General features: G+C 39.6%; 1 protein-coding gene across 13 annotated transcripts in view; it reads left to right on the top strand.

The window, feature by feature from the left end:
* SGMS1 (sphingomyelin synthase 1) overlaps positions 1 to 23,601 on the top strand; it is a 344,794-nt gene that overhangs the window by 90,769 nt on the left and 230,424 nt on the right. Inside the window, exon 1 of one of the 13 annotated variants that reach the window (XM_049855382.1) lies at positions 11,101 to 12,990. The exons of the other annotated variants lie outside the window; for them this stretch is intronic. The gene's annotated coding sequence lies outside the window, so the exon portion shown is untranslated. Of the gene's footprint in view, positions 1 to 11,100; positions 12,991 to 23,601 lie in introns of those variants that run through there. 13 annotated transcript variants of the gene reach the window in all.

Here is a 23,601-nt window from a genome sequence, read left to right as displayed (position 1 = left end):
CAATCCCATTTAATGGAGTCTGATTTTTTTTTTTTTTAATTCCATTGTACTTTAGATGAAGGTTTACAGAACAAAGTAGCTTCTCATTAAATAATTAGTACACATATTGTTTTGTGACATTGGCTACCAGCCCCACTACATGTTGACATTCTCCCTTGTCATCCTTGAGTTCCCTATTACCGGCTTTTCTATCCCTTCCTGTCTTCTAGCCCTTGTCCCTGGGCTGGTGTACCCATTTAGTCTCGTTTTGTTTTATGGGCCTGCCTAATCTTTGGCTGTAAGGGTGAACCTTGGGAGTGACTTCAGTACTGAGCTAAAAGGGTGTCCGGGGGCCACACTCTCTGGGTTCCTCCAGTCACTCTCAGGCCAATAAGCCTGGTCTTTTTTTGTGAGTTAGAATTTTGTTCTACATTTTTTTTCAGCTCTGTCTGGGACCCTCTATTGTGATCCCTGACAGAGCAGTTGGTGGTGGTAGCCGGCCACCATCTAGTTGTACTGGATTCAGTTCGGTGGAAGCTGTGGTAGTTGTGGTCCATTAGTCTTTTGCACTAATCTTTTCCTTGTGTCTTTAGTTTTATTTATTCTTCCTTGTTTCCAATGGTGTGAGACCAGTGGAGTATCTTAGATGGCCACTCACAAGCTTTTAAGACCCCAGATGCTACTCACCAAAGTAGAGCGTAGAACATTTTTGGAGTCTGAATTTTATTTTAGTTTTTATAAGGTGTCTCCAGTCAATTTCAAAATCCCTTGGCATTGGCAGGAGATTGGTTCTAGGACCTCTGTGGGTACCAAAACCCACTGGTGCTCAAGTCCCTTATATAAAACGGCACAGTATTTGTATATAACCTGTGCAGTGCTCCCCTATACTTTAAATCATGTCTAGATTACTTATAATACCTAATACAATGTAAATGCTATGTAAATAGTTGTTATGCTTATACTTAATACTATCTCAGTCTTTGCAAGCTCAAACAAGGAGTCCTGGAGAGAGACTGAGAATCTGTGAAACGGTGGGAGGCTATAGCAGGGGGTGCCTACACATCACTTCATTCGTGTGGATTCAGCATACTGCTTGGTGCATGGCAAAATCAAGTATAGCTTTTAGGAACTTTCTTTTTTTCTGAATGTTTTTATCTGCGGTTGTTTGAATCCACTATTGTGGAACCCACGGATACGGAGGGCCGACTGTAATGTCCTGTTAAACTTCCTGCTTTGTTCTCTTTAGGTGGTGGTAGTATGTGGCTTTTAATAGTTGTGGTGCTTCTGGGTTAATTGATGGCAGAGAGGGTTTCTCACTCAACCTCTACTGTGTGGAATACTTATTTTTAATCGGTTACTGGCATTTTGAACTTGTCTTTTGGATGTAACTGGAAGGATAAATGCTACACTTTAATCTACATGTTTTATAGAATGGAAGCGTATTCACCAAATTGGTGATATAGCCTGAACCTTTAAAATCGCTCTTTTACTTTTGAAGTTTTCTAGACACAAAACCATTGATTCTGGAGTAAAATTTTTTTTGGTTCAGCCAGCCTTGGATGTTGTGATTTGTGCATTTTTTTTTTTTTTAATAGGGGCTTAGGAACAGTGAATAACACTCCTGTGCCTTATTTCCACATCAGTCTTCTTTGAGAGAAATTAGTTTAATAAAGTGGAATATCCTCATTTGTGTGGCCACTGCCATGTTCCTGTAAATCAGTTACTTCTGTTAGGCTCATTTCTGGACGGTGATATTTATTTTGTGGGTGGAAACAACATTTCATTAAAGAGAAATTCCAAGTTATCTCTTTAACTGTAAGATAAGGATAAAAGTATCTGCCTCGTGAGGTTCTTAATAGGCGTGAAGGATAGAAAACAACTGCCATGTGTTCTACGCAGAGTCTCTTGTTACAATTTGCTTTAAAGAATTCCTTCTCTGTGGATTTAACTGTAGTAACTGTGCCTTGTGTTTGTTGCTACAAAGTGCCATTTAGCAGGAAAACTTTCTGAAGCAGAACTAATGAAAAGGGAATCATTTGGGCTCCTCTCACGTTGTCTGTAACACCAAAACGCCTCAACTAACAGAATCCCCAACAAGGGGACACCTAACACCTTTTTCTGAATTCATGGCCTGTAGAGACCTCGAGGAGGAGTCCCTGGGTGATGCCAATGGTTAACGCGCTGGGCTGCTAGTCGAAAGGATGGAGGTTGGAGTCTACCCAGAGGTGCCTTAGAAGAAAGGCCTGGCGACCTACTGCTGAAAAATTAGCCACTGAAACCCTGTTGGGTGCAGTTCTACTCTTGCACACGTGGGGTTGTCATGACTTGGAATTGATTTGACCACAGCTGGTTTTTAACTGGTTATAACTTGGAAGGGGAAAACTTTGTTTTTTTTTTTGGCTTGGGAATTCAACTAATTTTATACTGGGAAGTATATTAGTTTTCTATGATGTTGTAACAAACTGCTACAAACTACAAAAAAAAAAAACTAGATGGCTTAAAACAACAAAAATCTATTCTGTTAACAGCTCGGAAAGCCAGAAGTCCAAAAGGACAACACTTTTTAAAGCACTGTTTGGGATGGTCACATACTCTGTGCTCCTCTGAGTTTCAGGTATTGCGAGGGACAGAGGGGCCTCTTGATTCCCTTTAACATTACAAAGCTTCCTTATTGATGCAGGTTAGTGATGTTTTATGTGTACTTCAGTGAAGTACCTGCCTTGTCATCATTAAAGCTAGTCGCGTCCCTTTTCTTGCCATTTTCTCCTTAGAGTAACAGCGGCCACCAGTGTCGCATTCATCTCCTTCCTCTTCTTCCTCTCTTTCAGACAAACTATGAATAATTTAACCAAATTATTTAACTCACTACAAATTAAAGATGAAGGGAGGTTCAATAGATTGAACGTGCAGATGGAAACAGATGGCACCTTTGTTTTTGCAGTAAATGAACAAAGACACTGGTAGTGGACCCCAGTACCTGGGGTTCATGGCATGTTCAGACTGAGTTTACACAACAAGATGCTGTGTGCTGGAAGCACTCACTAGCATCACCTTGGCCCCTGTTCACACTTTCCTCTTTCCCAGTTTACCTCACATCTTCAAAATATTTTATTCTCTTAAACTGCAAGGTTGCATTTTATTTTATTGTTGTACAAAAGGTCTATTTTAGTTTTAATTTTCTTGGATTTTGCGGCTAGTTAAATGTGATACATTGTTTGTCTTAACTTTTCAGTAGAAGCTTTTGATGTAAAATTTCTATTAAGAAAAAAATCTGAGTGTGAACAAAAAGTGAACTCTTAGTTGCAGCTGGAAATCTGTCTTAGGAATAGAAACACATGCAAGTGATGTAAAGAAGGCTCTTACACCTGTTTTCCCTCACTAAAGCAAGATTGTGTGGAAGAGTTGGAATCAACCTCAAGGCAGTGGGTTTGGGTTGAGCCCTGGTGGTGAAGTGGTTAAGAGTTTTGGCTGCTAACTACCAGGTGCTCCTTGGAAACCCTATGAGGGAGTTCTGCCCTGTCCTATAGGGTCACTATGAGTTGGAATCCACTCCATGGCGATGGGTTTGGTTTTTTGGTTTGATTTATATAATATGTATTTGTAGAAATGCCTCCTTCTAAACTCTGGCTTCCCATATTTGTAATGGCATCTGCAAAAATAGGCTCTGGTTCAAATCCTCAGTTCTTCCTTGTGTAAAATGGGCATCTTAGCTCACTTTTCTGTGCTTCACTTTCCTCATCTTTGAATGGGGGACATTAAAAATAACTACTTCAGAGTTGTTAGGAGGCTAAAATGGGTTGATTTGTAAAGCACTTCAGACAAATATCCTAAGTGTTCGATAACTTATCTGGTATTGTTGTTTTTATTGTTGTCATCATTACATTCTCACAAGTTAGGTCAGCACATGTGAGTATAACAGATACTTAAGAAATGTATGTATCAAAACCTACACATCTAAAGGAGTATTTTCTGCCTCAACATGGCCCTTCTTGAAAAATAAGTACTTATTTTGGTAATGCTGCTCGAATAGAATGTTTTGGAGATACCTCTTCTAGGATTGTCTTTGGAGGCAGTATTAACTACATACATTCTTTGAATGGTTCCTGTCCTGGCCAGTTTTCTGTTCCTTGGGTCAACAGGGGTTTGGTTTTTTAATTTTTTTTTTTTTTTGGAAAAAGCTAAGAGACGTTTGGAATCAAGTCAAATGAAGAAATGTTTAGATTCAGAAACATCAGGCACACTTCATTGGAGTGATTTATTTGGTGTGCGGTCACAATCCCTACAGAAATTCCTTTCTACTAGAATCGGTGTAATTATTTTCTGCCAGCTTATATTCTCTGCCTATTTCCTATTGATTCATTTGTGTAAATTCTTTGTAACTAAGGTTGATTAGCCCTTTGTCATGTGGTTAGAAACATTTTTCCCAGTTTGTCATTTGTGAGGGTCTTTTTGTTGAACAGATGTTTTACATTTTTCATAATGATAGTGAACAACTTTTTAAGCAGAACTATATTCCAGGTCCTGTTCTAAGCACTGAGCTCATATTAACTCATTCATCCTCATAACAAGCCCACAGGGCAGGTTAAAGATGGGGAAACTGAGGATCAGAGAGCTTAAGTGACCTGTCCAAGGGGCTGAGCTAAGCTTTTAACCCAGGTGGCCTGTTCTAGGGCCTGAGCACTTACCCACTCTGCTGCACTCTCTCTTCATTTAAATTTTTAGGCAATAAATTTGTTGGTCTTTTCCTTTATGGTTTCTTCATCTCCTTTTAACACAAAAAGTGCCCCACTTGCAGATTTATTTTTCACACCAAACCACTTTGTTCTAATGGCTAATAACTTTCTACAACTGGATATATAACATGTATATCCATTCACTTTAGGTTTTTGAAATAAAATTGAGGGTCAACCTTCAGGACTGCTGTGTGAATGTGTTGAAGCACATGGCCTCCCATGCCTGCAGTCCTCTTCTGCCTCCACGATTACAAGTGATGTGAAAGTCAGCTGGGCTGCTCTGGGGTCATGTGTAAGTCAAGTTGCCAGGCTTTCTGCAGACTCATTTTTTCCAGCTGAGCATATTGAAATGGAAAATCTAAATTTGTCTTGAAATGTTCTCTGCTCGGCGGAAAGTCAACACTTGGTCTCCAAGATAAAAGTTTGTGTGTTAACTTTGTTCCCCTGAACTGTCTGGATTGTGGACAATCAGACATGGATGCCTGATGTCACTTGTTAAAATCAGCCTAAGAGTGATAACATATACACTGTGTGTGAGGGAAGTGACGGCGTGCTGTTGCTCTGAAAAGCAGAGAAGTTACATGTTAAAAACAACCAAGCAAAAAAAGCCTCCGTTTCTTTTCATTTTTTGCACTTGGCAGTCCATTACAGTAATCAAAAAAGCTGCATGAATGGTTGCTGAAAAATAAAAACCAACTAACAAGCAAAAATTGGGACTTTCTGAATAATAGCACTATGGCTTCTCTGTTTTTCCACAAATTTCTTTACTCACTTTGCTTTTTGTTTTAGACTCTTCTACTTTGTCTCATGTTACTCATAAATTCTCACTGTTGTGTCTGCCACTTTTTTTCTTTTATTAAAAAATCAAGCCCATTGCCATCCAGTCAGTTCCAACTCATAGCAACTCTATAGAATTGCCTCATAGGGTGCCAGGAAGCGGCTGGTGGAGTTGAACTGCTGACCTTTTGGTTAGCAGCCCTAGTTCTTAACGACTGTGCCACCAGGGCTCCCCATTTATGGGACAGTAATATGTGTTTTTTTTTTATTTAAGGCCAGATTGGTGGTGTTGTGGAAATTCTAGTTTTTCTACTTTATCTCATTCTTTGCGATATCTCATAATCTATCCTTAAACAGATGTCTAAGAATTAAATAAGTGGCAGGACTTCAAAACAGTGATTTGTAAATACACATGCGTGTCGAGTCTTTTGAATTTTTAAAAATTATTTTAAGGAGAATAGTAAACTTACTTCCGGCCATTTTTAGACACACAGAACCTGGAAAACTTTGTTTACATACCTCAATGTTATGCTTAGAAGTCTTTGAAGAATAAAAAGTGGAAGGATAGGGTGTGCTTATTTTTAGGTTTTTTTTTTCCCCCATAAGAATGTCTAATTTGGTTGCTGAAACTAACTGATGTTAGTGGTGGAAGTGGTAGGAGAGTTCCAAGAACAGGTAAATGTCCTCACCAGAGTAATTTTAGGCAAAGGTGTGGGACACACAGCCTCTTTCACCTCTTGAAGCCAGAGTCTTGACTTTCTTTGCTATTAAAACTTACAGCCAGGGAAAATCAGAAACTCATTCTCATTGAAGTGGGAATAACTGCCTGGAGGTTTAATACCTTTATTCCTAGAAGATTTGTATTTTATTAGGGGAAAAAAGGTAAAATTGAGCTCCAGGAATAAAAGCCCCTCTCTAGGTGGATTAGCCAGAAGTTGAGGTTTTGGTCATGGCTTCATGAGGCTCCACCCTGGTTCTCTGGATTGAATTTGAGACAAGCTTCCTCTTTTCCAAAAGATTTCTCAGGGTGAGTGGCTTAGCCAAGGGCCTACCTCATTGTTCTGGTTTCAAGGACGTTGGCCCCTTCTCCTGGTCTTATCTTTAAGTGGGGCAACTTATAACAGCTTTCTGTGCACTCTTGAGTGTGACACCAATGACACAGCAGGCTGGGCTATGCTTTCATCATTCACACAATCCAGGAATGTTCAGGGAAGGATTCCAAGTCATTACGGTAGACAGAGCTCTGGGTAGTAAAATCGATGCCCCTCGAGAGGATGTTAAAGTACGTAAGATCTTAAATCTTCAAAGAAAGATGAAATTATGTTGGTGTACCATACTTATCAAGGCAGAAAGTGCATTAATAACCTTTAAGAAATATTTTCAATAGCAGTTTTCTGATTGCCTGCATTAAGTTGTTATGGGAGGTAAAAATTGCAATAAGAGCTGTAATTTAGAAAATTGGCGACTTATATGATGATATCTGTTGGATTAAATCTTGTTGTATGTGTAGCAGCTTAACTACTATCATAAAATTTAGCTAGAATTGGAAAAAGAAGCTACAGATTTAGTGTTTTTGATCTTAACCTCTTCTGTGCCTTCATCCTCCAGATTTTTGTCTTAGACCTTTCTTCTGGTCTCCAACCCTCTATGTCTAGCTGCCTTGTAGTTTCCACTAGGCACTTTAAACAGAGCTGCATCTTGGTATTCTCCTTTTCCATCATCCCCTGTACTCATTCACAGACCAAGTGTCTATTGATTCTGCTTCCAGAATCTATCTCGAATCTACTCTTTTCTCCCATTTCACTGCTACCCTCCTGTACCAGACCACTAACATCTCTCGTTTGCAAATACAGTCTCTGTGCCCACATTCACTATGACTCTTTCCCATTGTCTTTATTAAATGCAAATCTGACAGTTCACCCCCATCCAGAAAAAACAAACAAAAAAACTCCAGAAAACACCTGAAAAATCTATAACGCCCAACCTTTCCATGGCTTCCCGGGATCTTCAGTTGACTTCTTTCTTCAGTTCTCCCCTTAAATGTTAACATTTTTTCAGGTAAAGCTTTAGATTAGAGACTGTCTGATGGCATCACACCCATCCTCTTGGTAGGATGTAACCATTCCTATAATTAACTGTATCTCCAGTACCTACCACAGTGCCTGGCATATACCACCACCACCCACCCACTGCTGTTGAGTTGATTCTGACTCATAGCGACCCTATAGGAAAGAGTAGAACTGCCCCATAGAGTTTGCCTGGCTTATAGTAGACACTTAGTATTTCTTGAGTGAATGAATGAAAGAATGTAGTGATATTTATTGATTTTCAAGTGCTTCTAAATACTCTGAGAGATGGCATATCTAGTGTATGTGTGACAGAGATGCCACCACTTTTCTTGTCTGTGCTTGTGGCAGACATTACTAATCTATCACCACACTCCTCATCTGGGCTGGCTTTGTTGGTGTTGCACTCTAGGCAGCTGTTTCTGGTTTACCTGAATGAGCCTGTGGCATGTGACCTATTTGCTATTTTTAATCTAGCTGAAAAAGGGGTAGCATTTCGGATATTTAGGTTCTTATGTTGACCTTTAGATATGTTGTGTAAACTCCTTATGCCTTAGTTTTTCTGCCATACTGATGTAAGTAATCAGATGGTAAGATATTCTCTCATGAGGATAAAGTAAAAAATATTGAACAATTAGTAAAGTTTGTTCAAATATAGGATAATATAATTAGGTTTATACTCTTAAATTCAGTATGCTTTGACATAACAAATAATCGTCTTGTGATCAGCCACTTGTATGTGGAGACTAAAATATAAATTTTATATACATATAAATATAAATTTTAATTGCTTAGGCTTACCATGTCTGTATATGATCCTAATATCTAGCATACATTTTTGTTAAGGAGCTCTGATGGCACATTGGTTAAGCGCTCAGCTGCTACCCGAAATGTTGATGATTCGAACCCACCCGGGGACTCCGCGAGAGAAAGATAACAGTAGTCTGCTCCTATAAAGATTACAGCCTAGAAAACCCTATGGGGCAGTACTACTCTGTGACATGGGGTCGCTATAGTCAAAATCAACTTGACGGATACAACCACCACTACCATCACCATATGTTGTTAGTTGCTATTGAATTGGCTCTGACTCATGGTGAGCTTTTGTATAACAGGATGAAATGTTGTCTGGTTCCACACTATCTTTATGATCGTTGGTGCATTTGAGCCCATGTTGCAACTGTTGTGCCAGTCCATCTCATCGAAGGTTTCCCTCATTTTCTTTGGCCCTCTACTTTACCGAACATAAAGTTCTTTTCTAGTGATTGGTCTTCCCTGATGACATGTCTGAAGAGAGTCAGAGTCTCACCGTCCTCTTATCTAAGGAACATTCTGGTTTTTCTTCTGAGACTGATTTGTTCGTTCTTTCAGCAGTGAGTCATTAATAAATTTAAACAGGGTCCATAAAAGATGGTTCATTCACTGACCTTTTCAGTCTCACCGGAGTGTAAAGATGACATGAAGGAACATACCACTGCCAATGCTGGACAATAAAAGATGAAGGTGTTGATTGTGGCTAAGGTTGAAAACAATCAATGACTTTATTCAACTAAAGCACAGAAGATTAAAAAGGAGCATTGTTCCCAAAGGACTTAAACACACTGGTCTTTTGGGAACAACAGCCCTTTGACCACAGCTGATGCGGGTGGAAAGAACCAGGCGAGGCTCTGGTCGCAGTGCCAAGTGACGGTCAATGTGTCAGTGGTTTAGTTCTCTGGACAAGTGCAATAGGGGCAGGCTGGCAGGGCCCTTCACCTTCACTGTCCTCCTAGTCTCCCTGAATGCCCAGGATGCAAAGAGAAAACTTGACCAGTACAGGATGACGGGAACTGTGACAGTGTTTTAAAAGTTAGCATTACTAACCGTTTAGGATGTGCTGGTCACTGAGTTCAGTGCTTACTTGTATTAGATCATTTAGTCAGCTTAATGCACGGGAAATCCAGTATGTTGATGACAAAGCATTTCATAACAGTATAGACAAGAGTTATAACCTAGAAATAGCCCTGAACTGCTACTGTTCCGATCAAAAACACTCGTATTTCAAAAAAATACCTTTGCTTATTGTTCCACTGGCACTTTGGTCCCATATAAATCAGTTTGGTGATGCCAGGTAAATAAAGTGAAAGGGGGTAGGGCCGGAGAACTCCAGAATTTGATGACTGACACCATCCCAGGTGCATATGTTTTAGTAGTAGGAGGGTATCAGATTTTGAAGCCCAGATCTGAACTCCCAGACTTTCTACAGTTACTTTGCCTGTGGATCAGAAAGCTACTGTGGAGAGGAAAAAAGGTATGAACCAAGGGTAAAGTAAGATCAGTACAGTGTCCTTGGGATATTTGGTGACTCACATCAGTCATTCATTTGGAGGTATCAGAGAAATGATGTATTGATAAAAAAAAATTTAGGAACAAGAAAGAACTCAGACATGATGAGTTCAGATCTTCCTTTTTTAAAAATGGTTTAGAAAATTTTTATCTTGCTCCAGGTGAAAGTTTACAGAGCAAATTGGTTTTCCATTCAATAGTTTGTACATCAAGTGTTCCATAACGTTGGTCGCATTCCCCACAATGTGTCAGCACTCTCCCTATTTCCGTCCTGGGTTCCCCATTTCCTTTTGTCCTAATTTTATAACCCTTCCTGTTTTTTTGGCAAGTGTGGTCCATTTGATCTCGTATAATTTATTGTTCTAAGGAACATATTCCTCTTGGGTATTATGATGAGTTTTGGTCTTATCTTAAAGGACTAAGAAGTTCTATTAAGCCAGATAGCTTGTTGAGCTGAGTATGCCCAATGGACTGTAGGATTGGAATATCTTGAAAACCAGCTAATAGACTAGCACTAAAGACAACAGGAACAGAACGGGAAAATTCAGCCAGAGGAGATTGAGAGAGTTGCAGACTGAAGTGATCCTCGGAGAGCTGTTATCCCTAGAAGGTCTCCTGTAACCCAATAAGAAAGAATGTGTTGGTCCTTTGACTCGGTGAGCCTGCTTCTAGGAGTTATTTCTAAGGAAATGATCAGAGATATGTACAGAGATTTATCTCCGAGGATGCTCAGTGGCCATTGTTTGAAATGGAACATTGGCAGCAACCCAGATGGCCCCCAAAAGGGAGTTGGATAAATAATGATTCATCTATAAAGTAGAATATTGAATAACCATAATAATGACGTTGAAGAAAAATGTTGACATAGGATGAAATGGATGAAAAAGACTATAATAAAACATAAAAAATTAACAATTTGATAAGGAAACTAAACATGGGAGGAAAAACTCAGAAAAGCATTAATCAAACTGTTCACTTGGATTACCTTTGAGTGGTTAATTCCAGGTAATGTTTTTTCCCTTTAGGATGTTAGTACTTAAGGTTTTCTGTGGGCATGTATAATTATTTTTGTATTTTAAACAATTAGTTTAATGTAGTAAATAAAAACATGAATTAATGTATAAAAGGTGCATTGTCAGCCTCTTAATTCAGATATTTCTGGTAGTTCTAATCCTTTTAAATCCAAGTATCTAAGTATTTAATTATTTTAAAATCAGATATTCCTGATAGTTCTAAGGAGTTGTTAGTCTCACACTTTGTTTTGAATTAGTTGGTTTAGTATGCTTTCTATTGCTGGCACAGATCATTGTTGTTAATCATTGCTGTCTAGTCAATTCCGATTCATAGCGACTCCATGTGTTACAGAATAGAACTCCTCCATAGGGTTTTCTTGGCTATAATCTTAACAGAAGCAGATCACCAGGCTTTTTCTTCCAAGGTGCTGCTGGATGGGTTTCAGATCTCCAACCTTTAGATTAGCAGTCCAGCACAAACCTTTTGTTCCACCTAGGAAATGAGGGTTCCGATTACAAAGAATGAATATGGATGGAAGAGGACTTGAGTCTAGTAAAGGGCGAGGAAGAAAGAAGGGATATCAATAGTTAACAGGAAATGGTAGAAATGAAAGTCTACATACATTAATACTAACTACATTCTTCCTAGTTTGAAAAACTCTGCCTAGGAAATTCCCTACCAAGACAGCATACACTCATGTCTCAGTGAATGGCTGGGAATACCCACTGTGCCTTCAGTCTTGTCTCTCTTGCTCAAAAATTGTCTGAATCAGAGGCGTGAGAACATCTCATATTCCTGGCAAAAGATGTTAATTCTTGGTGCCAGAGCTTTACTTTCAGAAGAGTCAGGATTCCTGTTTAAGACCTAATCCATGATAAAAACCAAAAAACCAAACCAGTTGCCATTTCTGACCCATGGCAACCCCATGTGTGCATGGCGGAACTATGCTCCGTAGGGTTGTAAAGGCTGTGAATTTTCAGAAGCAGATCAACATGTTTTTCTTCTGAGGTGCTGCTGGGTAGGTTTGAACCACCTATCTTTCAGTTAGTAGCTGAGCACTTGACTGTAAAACTTCTAATCCTCAAAGATGAGGGTACAGAGCTATATCAGTGAATCAGCCCATTAAGAGTTTAGGTCTTGCTCTAGGGAAATAACTTATAGCAGCATTTTTCAGAATATACTCTATGGGACACTATCCTTAACAAAAGCCTTCCTGAGAGAAAACAAAAAGAGGTGGGCAGGGCAAATAGGTTTGTGAAAGGCAGAGTCTAGCATGGCCACCAGCCTCCATGCCTCCATTCACATTTCAGATTTAGTACGTGAAGGCTCCGGAAGTCTTCCCTTAAAGACATCTTTTGAGTTTGGGTTAACCCTGAGTTGGCTAAATTTAGTTAACTGAGGAATTTCTTTTTTCATATGAGAATTTTTACTGTGGGGGAAGATGGATACTCTCCTATATGAGTATATGACGGCCTTTTGTTCAGAGGATCCGTATTCTAGCTGGAGTTTAGAGCTTAAAGCTTAGAGTGTATGTACTCTATGCGTGAAGCACTTGGGCAAGTGAAATATGGAATTGTCACCACCCAAGTAGGGAACCCTTGCTATTCAAGGAGCACCATAAAGTGGGGCTTGAGTTTCCATAGTAATGAGAGATCTTGCTGGCTGTATTATAAGCAGTCTGTGAAAAACTGGTATGGTCTAGGATTTTTGTTAAAAAAAATCTCAAATGAGAAACTGGCAAGAAAGACAAAAAAAAGTTAGTGTTCAGTCTTCCCTCTTCTGTTTTTCCTTTAGTGAATATGTGTTATATAAAGCCCTCTTCCTCAAAAAGTTTTCTTAATAAAGCAGTAGGTATACAGGATTTCCAACCCATTTCCTCTTGGAAAGAACAGGGTGAGGCGGCTTGCTCACACAGCGCAGATGCAAGTCACCCTGGCCCTCTTGTCCGGCAGGCTTATCTGCTCTCCCACGCTGCTGGGAAGAGTTCTGAAGGGCAGAGAAGGCTCCTGAGGCGGTGACGGTAAACGTCCCATCCCCCTTGGGCCTGGACATACTGAATTATCAGTGCCTGGGGCTGCTGGGGAAGTCAGAGCAAGGTGGGTTCCGGCTGGGAACTGATGTCTTCAGGGCCACTACCGTGATTCTGTTGCTGCTGTAATACAGAAGTGACTCTTTTTTGAGTCTGGGGAGATGACTCTGAGTTAAGACTTAAAAAAAAAGAAAATTTTTTTTTTAAGTTTTTTATTGTGGTAAAAATATATCTAACGAAACATTTGCCATTTCAGCATGTTTTATCTGTTGCTTTAACTATGTTTGTCTTGTTGTGCAGCCATTACCAGTATCTGCTTCTAAATTTTGCCATTACTCCTAAGAGGTCAGCGCTCCTAAACAATGATGAGTTAAGGCTTTTGATTTCTTAAACTCCTTTGTAAGGCCCCAGACTTGGGAGATTAGAAATCTTGTAGAAAGGTAGTGTAATAAAAGAGACATTTTCTGTAAAAATTGTTTACGCTTTAGATTTAAAAAAAAGACTCTTCAGAGTGAGAATGCTGATGTAAAAATGTGACCAGTCAGTGATAAATGTAGCAAATCCACAGAAGTATGGCATAATGCTAACAGTAAGGACAGCCGTCTTTCATTGACACAAACAATTATATAAGCAGTGCCACTCAAACAAAACCAGACTTCTGGGAGGTTGACTTGAGGCCCAACTTGCCTCTGAAGTTCATCATGAAATGATACTCTCCTTTCCTCCTGCTCTGTACCCCGGCTTTCATGTGTAAAAGCTCAGATGAGCCCTCCCTTGGTACCCAGTAAAAGGAAGTCGAAGGAGCCTTAGTGGCCAGACAGTTAAGTGTTTGGCTGCCAAACACAAAGTTGGCAGTTTAAACCTACCCAGTCACTCTGTGGGAGAAAAACCTGGTGAAAACTGTATTGGGCATTTCTACCCTGTCACATTCGATTACTGTGAGTTGAATTCGGCTCAGCGTCACCTGACAACAACAACAGCAAAAGGAAGTGGACCAAGGATAGGTTTTTACCCAGGGAGTAAAAAAGCTAAACATCAGTAGGAACAAGGAAGTCCTGTTTTTGTCAAATGAGACCTATCTAGGAAAGGAAGTAGAGAAGAAAAAAAATCTTAACAGTTGTTTGTGTCTTTGTAGAGCATCTTTTATTATACATAGTGCGTGTGTGTATGGATAGATGAACAGAAGGACAGTTTTGTAGGGTGTTTCAAACTTATATTCTATGTATTTTGGGAGTGATTTTTTTTTTTTTTTAATTTTATCACGGAAGTCTTTCTATTATAATACATGAAATTCTCTGTTTTGTTTTTAACTGGTACATAGTATGTTATATATGTACCATGGCGTAGTGGTTAAGAGCTCAGCCGCTGACCAAAAGGTTGGCAGTTCGAATCTACCAGCCACTCCTTGGAAACCATATGGGGCAGTCTACTCTGTTGTATAGGGTCGCTACGAGTCGGAATTGACTCGAAAACAACAGGTTTTTGGTTTTGTTCATTTAGCAATGTGCTTGTTAGCCATTTATATGTAACCTTTTTCCTTATTTAATTCATATTATGTCTGTGTGCAATATGTTTTTTTAAATCTGTTTTCTATTCAAGATTTAGTGCTTTTTAAAAAATAGATCTGTGTGTTCTCTTTTATAACATATACACATCTATCTACATACATTTTGAAGTAAATGGCAATTCATTTATGATAATGAATTGCCATTTACTTCAAAATGTATGTAGATAGATAGACAGGCAGATAGATGCTATTGTTGTTAGGTGCTGTCGAATCTGTTGCAACTCAGCAACCCTGTGTACAACAGAATGAAACCCTGCCTGATCCTGGGCCGTCCTCACAATGGTTGTTATGATTGAGCTCATTGTTGTTGCAGCCACTGTGTCAGTCCATCTCATTGAGGGTCTTCCTCTTTTTTGCTGACTTTGTACTCTGCCAAGCCTGATGTCCTTCTCCAGGGACAGGTCCCTCCTGATAACATGTCCAAAGTATGCAAGACGAAGTCTTGCTATCCTCACTTCTAATGAGTGTTCTGGCTGCACTTCTTCCAAGACATATTTGTTTGTTCTTCTGACACTCCATGGTATATTCAGTATTCCTCACTAACACCATAATTCAAAGGTATTAATTCCTCTTCAGTCTTTCCTATTCATTGTCCAGCTTTCACATGCATGTGAGGCAGTTGAAAGCACCATTGCTTGGGATAGGCACACCTTAGGCCTTAAAGTGACATCATTGCTTTTTAACACCTTAAAGAGATCTTCTGCAGCGTATTTGCGCAATGCAGTGCTTCGTCTGATTTCTTGACTGTTGCTTCCACAGGCATTGATTGTGGATTCAAATAAAATGAAATCCTTTACAACTTCAATATTTTATGTGTTTATCATGATGTTACTTATTGGTCTGACAGATAGAGATAATGTGAATAAAGGGAGCCCTGGTGGCACAATGGTTAAGTGCTGGGCTGCTAACGGAGAAGCTGGGCAATTCACACCCACCAGCTACAGGCCTTTCGGTTAACAGCTGATCACTTAACCACTGTGCCACCAGGGCTCCTTATTGGAAACCTTAATAGCCTCAAAATTGAATTGTATTTAAAAATATCCAATTTTCAGCATGCATGAACGCAATCTCTCTTTTTTTTTAGATGAGTCAATATTTCACCTTTAGATTTATATGGTACTTATTTATTTGTGGGCATATTGTGTATTCCCCACCATACTTGGAGCTCCTCAAGGTGCTTGTGCCTCACTGTGACTGTTCCTAGCTCCTAACTCAGCACTTGAAAAAAAACAAAAACAAAAAACCCAGTTGCTATCAAGTTGACTTCGACTCATGTCAGCCTAGTACAGGGTCATTGCACTTCGTGGATTGGTTAAGTGAATCAGTTACTGACACATTCAAAGACATGAATTATCAGTCTGTTCCCACAGTCACAGCGAATCTAGGAAATCTAAACCTGATCCATGTAGCACTAGAAAAAGATAGATTGACTTGTCTAGGGGTAAAAATATAAGTCATGAATTTTGGGGATGATTGTGGAGCTAACTCAGAAACCAGAGCCCTTTGGCTTTTTTTAACGTTTTATAAAATAATGTGAAATTGGTAGAGGGCTTAACTATACAGGTGAATGTACATAATTCAATCCCAGTACTCTTACTGAGCCTGCATTTGGTCTCAGAATCTGCATCGGTATCTTGACTCTACCATTTGTAAGCTACTTTTCTCTCTGCACTTCAGTGTCTTTATCTATGAGAAGAATAGTGCTTATGTCATCTTTACTACCTGTGCTTTACTAGGATTAAGCCTGTCGGCCATGTCCCAATGCTCAATAGGTAGAGATAACGGGAATTATTATAGTTAGGATATCCCTAAAGATTTCACCCAAGGGGAGGGGTAACTAGGGAAGGGCCAGGCAGCAGCAGACAGGAGAAAGAAATCAGATCCTTGGGTAGGACCAGTGGATCTCACTAACCCCCTTTGTGAGGCTGGTGGTACAGTGGGAAGATCAAGAGCTTTGGAGTTAGGCAGACCCCAGTTTAAATGACATTTCGGGGATTTGTGATGGAATTCTTCTGTGTAAAATATCATATCCAAATGGCTTTTCCTGAAAGGGCGTGTTTTGGGAACTAACCTCTGTTGCTTGTATAGTTCAGTGGCTAACTCTTACCCCTGGTATTCAATATTGTTGTGTGTAGTCGCTATCAAGTCAATTCTGACTCATGGCAACCCCATGTGTGCAGAGTAGAACTGTTCTGTAGGGTTTTCAGGGCTTTCGAAAGCAGATTGCCAGGCCTGTCTTTCCAGGAGCCTCTGGGTGGGTTTGAGTCATCAGTAGTTGAACACTTAACCCTTTGCACCCCCCCAGCTTCGGTATTAATCATGCTAATATACCTCAGGAGCACCAGCTTGGGAATGTTTGTTTACCAAACACTTTGACCATTTTTATTGAGCACCCTGTGCTGAGTGCTTACTTCTTGCTCTCAAGCAATATGTTTCTAGGTAACTTTAAAACTAGTAGAGTCTGCTTGGAATACAAGGATAAGGGAATTTATAATAAAAAGCAGATACACAAAGTCTGACACTTTCCCCAAATAAAATCGCATGTTAACTATTAAAAAAGTAAAGGTTGAAAAGAGAGAGGAAAGCCACAAACAGGTAGCCTGTGTGTGTACCTTTTAAAATAAAAAGTAAACCCATGACCACACTTTAGAATTGCTTCTTCTCTTGGTCTGATGGGATCTACAGTGATAACCAGTTTGAGATTAATCTGTGGATGGTGGGGCTGACATGCAGACAGTGCTCTTCCAACTAAATGGGATGATAACTTTCTGAACTGTGAAATAGTTGTTACAGTTTTTGAAAACCTTTTACTTCAGTTATTTCTGGAATTCTCCTATGTAAAATACCATATCCAAATGGCTTTTCCCGGAAGGGTGTGTTTTGGGGACTAACCTGTGATCTCCTCCTCCCCCCACGTTTTCCGTCATCTAGTACTTTTTAACTTGAAATCAGTAAAACATGTTCATTTCCGCAATATCCATGCCTCACCCTTTTCCAGCATTCCCTTCCCGGAGGTGCACTTTATTGTACTGATGGTTTTTATTTAATGAAGACACAGGAAACCACATGATGACTGTTTTTGTAAGTATTGTACAGACCATTGTTAAGATGATTACGTTTCTCACTGGGGATGGGGAGAGCCTTTTTATATTCCTCCTTTGATCAGAATTATGTAGCCCTCCCCATTTCCCATTTTGCCCTGTTTTTTTTTTTTTTTATTGGGAATTTTAGAAACCATTTTAATGTTCATTCACGTCAAAACAGCGTTATCTTGAAATTAACTTTTTTATTTCATGAATTTATATTTGTGATCCATTTCCTTCCAAGTGTATACATGTCTTTTATTATACGTTGTCTTAATGGTAGCATTTAAATAATTAATGGGTAGTTAAAAAAAAAAAAATTTTTTTTTTTTTAAATTTAAATTGGAGCCCTGGCGGCATAGTGGTTAAGAGCTCAGCTGCTAGCCAAAAGTTTGGCAGTTCGAATCCACCAGTTGCTCCATGGAAACACTTTGGGGTAGTTCTTCTCCATCCCATAGGGTCACTATGAGTCAGAATTGACTCGATGGCAACAGGTTTTTGTATTTAATAATTTAATAAAATGAACTGCTAATGGTGGCTTCATAATTTTAGATGAACCATTCTTTTGGCTTGTGTCTTTAACTTTTTTGGATTGGAAATTACATGCATCTTTAATTGGCTATATGAAGGCCAGTGGGTTTTGGAGGAAAACGCTAGTGCCAAAAATTTTCTTGTAATGCTCAGTTAAATATTCAAGTTGTATGTGTTTCAGCAGCCAGTGTTGTAGTGTGGCTGATCATTAGATTAAGAAACTTCTTATTTAACTAGTGTACATTAAGGCAATGTGCAGTGTTTCATGGGGGTGGGGGTGATTGGGGAACATGATCGAGTATTAGGAGTATTTAGTATATAAATGTACTATGCCTTTTTTCCCATTAAAAAAAAGTAATGATAATTGAATACAAAAATTACAAAGGAAATTGAGGAAAGAAAGATCCTTTCTCACACTATGGATTGAAATGTGTAGCAGGGTTAGCTTCTTCCCTCCGTGCCTTTGGCACTTGGTTCTACTTTGCTGAAAGCACTCATTGTATGACATGGTAATTATTTGTCTACTGCCTGTCTCTACATTACAGAAGACTTGGCCCAGCCTCGTTCTTCTTTGTGTCTGCTGGATCTAGCACAATGCTAACTAAGTTTTTTTGTATATATGATTCATATTTCTGAAATAGCAGAGTGGAAGGCATATTTTAGTCCATTAAGCATTTCAAGGAAGCCCTGGTGGCAAAGTGGTTAAAGGCTACGCCGGTTAGCAAAAAATAAAAATAAAAAATTTTGCTAACCAAAAGGTCGGCAGTTTGAGTCCACCAGGCACACCTTAGAAACCGTATGGGACAGTTCTACTCTGTCCTATAGGGTCGCTATGGGTCAAAATCGACTCGACGGCAATGGGTTTTTTAAGTGTTTCAGAATAAATGTAAATATTTCGAATAGTCAAAGGGGGTTGGGAGGCATTTTTGCTCCCGAAGTGTAATACATGCTCTTTCAAAAAAAAAAAAAAAAAATTTTTTTTTTTCCCCTAGAAAATCTGATCACCTGTAATCATACAATTCTTTGACTATTTAGTTCCAAAGAGCAGTTTGGTGTTGAGGCCTCCCTGAATGGAATGAGTTTACTCGGGTAGCCCTTCACGTCTTTTCTCCTCTGTATTTCTGTGTTCTGGCTAGGTATGGACATCCACTCGTGTTTATGGGAGGCCTGCAGTATACCTGGTCATGTATTGCCTAAGTGCTGAGCATACCATGGCGACTTAGACATGGCCTCTATCTTCAGGAATGGAGTTTTATGTTCTGGAATGATTAGAACAGACTCAAGTCTTAGAGTTTACACAGTGAACTTTTTTGCTGCCTTCTTTGTTCTTGAGGGCACAGTGACATACAGAAAACTATACAAGTTTGGAAGTCATTGATTTGGCCATTTGTGATAGGGACACTCTTCTATGAACAAAATTAGAAAAGTAGTTTTTTTTTTTCAATAGACTATGTTTTATAGCAGTTTTAAATTTACAGAAAAGTTGTGCAGAAAGTACAGAGTTCCCATATACCCCTTCTTGCTCGCACACGGTTTTTCCTGTTACGAACATTTTGCATTAATGTATATTTGTTATAACCGATGAACCGATATTGATAATTATTAATGAAAGTCCATAGTTTACATTCGGGTTCGCTCTTTGTATTGTATAGTTTTGTGGGTTTTGTCAAATGCATAATGTCGCGTAACCACCATTACAGCATCATACAGAATAGTTTCACTGCCCTGAAAATGCCTTGTGGTCCACCTATGTATTCCTCCCTCCTGGCAACCACTGATCTTTTTTACTATCCCTGTAGTTTTGTCTTTTCCAGAATGACATATGATTGGAATCATATAGTATATAGCCTTTTCACACTGGCTTCTTTCACTTAGCAATATGCATTTAAAATTTTTCCATGTTGTCTTGTGGCTCATTTCTTTTTATTGCTAAATAAGGCCCCATTGTATAGAGGTACTACAGTTTATCTATTCATCTACTGAAGGACATCTTGGTTGCTTCCAGTTTTTGGCAATAATGAATAAAGCTGCTATAAACATTTGTGTGCAGGTTTTTGTATTGACATAAGTTTCAACTCATTTGGGTTAATACCTCAGAGCATGATTGCTGGATCATATGGAAAGCCTATGTTTAGCTTTGTAAGAAACTGCCAAACTGTCTTCCAAAGTGGCTGTTCCATTTGGGATTCCCACCAGCAATGAATAAGAGTTCCTTTTGCTCCACATCCTTGTCAGCATTTAGTATTGTTAATGGTTTTGATTGTAGCCATTCTAATTGTCATATAGTGGTATCTTATTGTTTTGATTTGAAATTCCCCAATGACATGTGAGGAGTCCCTGGATGATGCACATGGTTGACATGACTGGCTACTAACTGAAAGGCTGGAGGTTTGAGTTCACCCAGAGACACCTCGAAAGAAAGGCCTGGTGATCCACTTCTGAAAAATCAGCCATTGAAAACCCTATGGAGTATAGTACTACTCCGACACACATGGTGTCACTGTGAGTTAGAATCAACTCCAAGGCAGCGTTTTATTTTTTCATGCTGTATGATGTTGAACATCTTTTCATATGCTTATTTGCCATCTCTGTATCTTCCTTGGTGAGGTACCTATTCAGATCTCTTGTCTGTTTATTAATTGGGTATTTGTTTTCTTATTGTTGAGTTTTAAGGGTTCTTTGTGTATTGTCTTAGTTATCTAGTGCTGCCATAACACAAATACCACAAGTGGATGGCTTTAACAAAGAGAAATTTATTTTCTCACAGTCTAATAGGTTATAAGTCCAAATTCAGGACGTTGGCTCCTCGGGAAGGCTTTCTCTCTCTGTCGCCCCTAGAGGAAGGTCTTTGTCCTCGATCTTCCCCTGGTCAAGGAGCTTTTCAGGTGCAGGGACCCCGGGCCCGAAGGATGCCCTCTGCTCCTGGTGCTGCTTTCTTGGTGGCATGAGGTCCCCAACTCCCTGCTTGCTTCCCTTTCCTTTAATCTCTTGAGAGGTAAAAGGTGGTACAGGCCACACTCCAGGGAAACTCCTTTTATCTTGGATCAGGATGGTGACCTGAGTAAGAGTAAAAAAAAAAAAAAAAAAAAGTCTTACACAAAACATTACGAAAAATGATGAAGAGAAACCAGATAACTGGGAGCTCCTAAAAATCAAACACCTATGCACATCTAAAGACTTCACCAAAAGAGTAAAAAGACCACCTACAGACTGGGAAAGAATATTCAGCTATGACATCTCAGACCAGCACCAGATCTCTAAAATCTACATGATTCTGTCAAAACTCAACCACAAAAAGACAAACAACCCAATCAAGAAGTGGGCAAAGGATATGAACACACATTTCACTAAAGAAGATATTCAGGCAGCCAACAGATACATGAGAAAATGCTCCCGATCATTAGCCATTAGAGAAATGCAAATTAAAACTACGATGAGATTCCATCTCATACCAACTAGACTGGCATTAATCCAAAAAACACAAAATAATAAATGTTGGAGAGGCTGCGGAGAGATTGGAACTCTCATACACTGCTGGTGGGATTGTAAAATGGTACAACCACTTTGGAAATCCATCTGGCGTTATCTTAAACAGTTAGAAATAGAACTACCATACAACCCAGAAATCCCACTCCTCGGAATATACCCTAGAGATACAAGAGCCTTCACACAAACAGATATATGCACACCCATGTTTATTGTAGCTCTGTTTACAATAGCAAAAAGCTGGAAGCAACCAAGATGTCCGTCAACGGATGAATGGGTAAATAAATTGTGGTATATTCACACAATGGAATACTACGCATCGATAAAGAACAGTGACAAATCTGTGAAACATTTCATAACATGGAGGAATCTGGAAGGCATTATGCTGAGCGAAATTAGTCAGAGGCAAAAGGACAAATATTGTATAAGACCACTATTATAAGGTCTTGAGAAATAGAAAAAACGGAGAAGAACACATACTTTTGTGGTTAAAAGGGGGGAGGGAGGGAGGGAGGGAGGGAGGGAGAGGACTTTTTATTGATCAATCAGTAGATAAGAACTGCTTTGGGTGAAGGGAAAGACAACACTCAATACAAGGAAGGTCAGCCTAATTGGACTGGACTAAAAGCAAAGAGGTTTCCGGGATAAAATGAAAGCTTCAAAGGTCAGCGGAGCAGGGGCTGGGGTCTGGGGAACTTGGTTTGAGGGGACTTCTAAGTCAATGGGCAAAATAATTCTATTAGGAAAACATTCTGCATCCCACTTTGAATTGTGGCGCCTGGGGTCCTAAATGCCAACAAGTGGCCATCTTAGATACATCAATTGGTCTCAACCCACCTGGAGCAAAGGCAAAGGAAGAACACCAAGGTCACACGACAACTAAGAGCCCAAGAGACAGAAAGGGCCACATGAACCAGAGACCTACATTATCCTGAGACCAGAAGAACTAGTTGGTGCCCGGCCACAATCGATTTCTGCCCTGTCAGGGAGGACAACAGATAACTCCTGAGGGAGCAGGAGACCAATGGGATACAGACCCCAAATTCTCATAAAAAGACCATACCTAATGGTATGACTGCGACTAGAGGAATCCCAGAGACAATGCTCCCCAGAACTTCTGATGGCAGAGGACAGGAACCATCCCCGAAGACAACTCATCAGGCATGAAAAGGACTGGTTAGTGGTGGGGAGAGAGATGCTGACGAAGAGTGAGCTAATTAAATCAGGTGGACACTGAAAAAAAAAAGAGTAGTATTACAATCCCACCCTAATCCTCTCAACATAAAATTATAATCACAAAATGGAGAAGACCACACAATACTGGGAATCATGGCCTAACCAAGTTGATACACACTTTAGTAGATAAGTGTTTTGTGAATACCTTTTACCCTGTCTATGGCTTGCCCTTTCATTCTTTTAAGAAAAGCACAGCTTAGTTTACCTTTTTCTTCTCCATCAACCTCCTCTCCAAACATATATTATGCCATTATTGTTACTTTCACTTTCACCAGTGCCTTGACTCTAGAACCCAATTTGTAGCTTTGGAAATCTAGTCATGTTTGAAGATCCACTGCAGTTTGTAAATTACCCATGTCTAACAAAGAGTGTCTTGCTCTCAAAGGACATTATGACTAAACAGGACAATAGAATGAGATATGTAATATTAGGTCACTTTGAAAGATGCTTCTTTACAAGCATAGTATACATCATGGGGACTTTAAAGATGGATTACATTTAATGTAAGTGAAATCTGATTGGTGCCAAGGAAATGCTTTATGGAGCGGCTGTTTCTGTTTCTGTGATTATGTCCCTGCTTGCCTTACTGGTGGGTCTTTAAGTTATAAGCAACACAGTCTCTGCTGCTCACAGGTGGGGTGACCTGGAGCCAATCACTTAACCCTTGAGAGGCTCAGAGTCCTCATCTGTAAAGATGGGATCATTTGACGAACCATGGAGTGGTTTTGAAGATTGAATAACACCTATGAAGTACCTGCTACAGGACTGAGGATAC

Source organism: Elephas maximus, chromosome 16 (genome assembly GCF_024166365.1).
Source record: "Elephas maximus indicus isolate mEleMax1 chromosome 16, mEleMax1 primary haplotype, whole genome shotgun sequence".
NCBI classification, from domain to species: domain Eukaryota; kingdom Metazoa; phylum Chordata; class Mammalia; order Proboscidea; family Elephantidae; genus Elephas; species Elephas maximus.
The sequence above is the reverse complement of the archived record's forward strand: the minus strand, read 5'-3'. Positions and strand labels throughout refer to the sequence as shown.